This window comes from Phalaenopsis equestris, unplaced genomic scaffold, assembly GCF_001263595.1.
Source record: "Phalaenopsis equestris unplaced genomic scaffold, ASM126359v1 Scaffold236055, whole genome shotgun sequence".
Taxonomy (NCBI): Eukaryota; Viridiplantae; Streptophyta; class Magnoliopsida; order Asparagales; family Orchidaceae; genus Phalaenopsis; species Phalaenopsis equestris.
The window spans coordinates 585034-586476 of NW_018253901.1; positions in this window are offsets into that span (position 1 = coordinate 585034).

A 1443-nucleotide genomic window follows, 5' to 3' on the forward strand; every position below is an offset into this window, starting at 1 on the left:
CAAGTGACCCCAGCAATAGAGAGTTGTTGGACCATATGATGATTTAACATGGATATATTTTAAGGGTTGATCATAGGATGCAGAATATGGAGGCTAGAAATTCTCACAGTGATGATCTGATTCGCCAGAAATTTGAATATGATGCTTCTTATGATGATGCTTTAGTGAGATATCTGAGGTGTGACGGTTCCCTATTCACCCTACTTATACTCCATATCAGCAGTAAAATTTTTTTGTTTGTATTTGTACAGTGTGATTGCATTGTTTGTGTTAAGTTGTTGTTGAGACTCTGTTGTTATGTTATGTCAAACTGTAATGTGAAAAACTGTTTGCATTTTTAGAATTTAGTTTAGTTCTGTTGTTATTTTTAGTACTTTTTAATGTATTGTGATTAGATATTTATCAGCAAATTTTATATGTATTATGTGTAATTTAATGTTTTTAGCCTTGTAGTTTTCATAATAGCACCTGCAGCATTTCAAAATTTATGTTCAAAAATCAGAATCTTCAACACGTATGAATTTTTTTTATGTATTTAATGTTTTCTTTCACCCTTTTATTTTTAAAGTTCTTCGTGTAAATCTATCTTTTAAAAAATTTAAGTTTTGGGGGGAGAAGAAATATCATTATTAAAAAGAACTTAATTTTATTTTTCCTCACTTAACTATATTTTCAATTTTTTAAATTTAACATGACCTTTGGTATTAGGAGTTAACTTTAGATAACTTTATTTATGTTTCTAAATATATAGAAAATTTAAGTAAGAATTTTCAGTAATAAAGGTTAATTTTAGGGGTAAGATATTTGGTAAAAGAGAATAAGACTATGTTTTTCTATTTTTAGTAAAAGAAATTTGTACTTTGAAGTATTAAAAATCTTAAAGAGGTTCATGTAAAAAGAAAAGAATTAAACTTTGTAAAATCTTTAAGTTAATATAAATTTGTTAAGGGAATAAATGTGAAAAGTTTTTAACTTTAAGAAGAGGATAGTGAAGTTCACTCACATGAAAAAGAAAAGAATAGAAAGGATTGGAAATGATCCTAAAGAAAAGAAAAGACAAAAAAGAAAAAGAAAAAAAAAAGAAAAAAAATATGGCGAGAAGCTTAAGGAGATGCCTAATTAAAAATTAGCTTCACTTGAATCAACTTAAGGAAAAAGGATTAGACACATTTTCTAAACTTTTTATTTGAATGTTAACTTAACTATTAATAAATTTTTATGAAGTTCTTTTTCATATGAATTTCCTAAGTGACTTTAATTTAACAATTTGCAATTTTTTTTGAAAGAAATAGAGGATCAGAAACCTTAGACTTAATTACTCAATATCCATACACCTTTAATACACCTTTAGTATGTTTTGATTTTTTCTTAAGTTAAAACTATTATATTTAGAAAACTAAAAATATGGAAGTCTAAAAGTATGGAAGTCTAAAAGTTAAATTC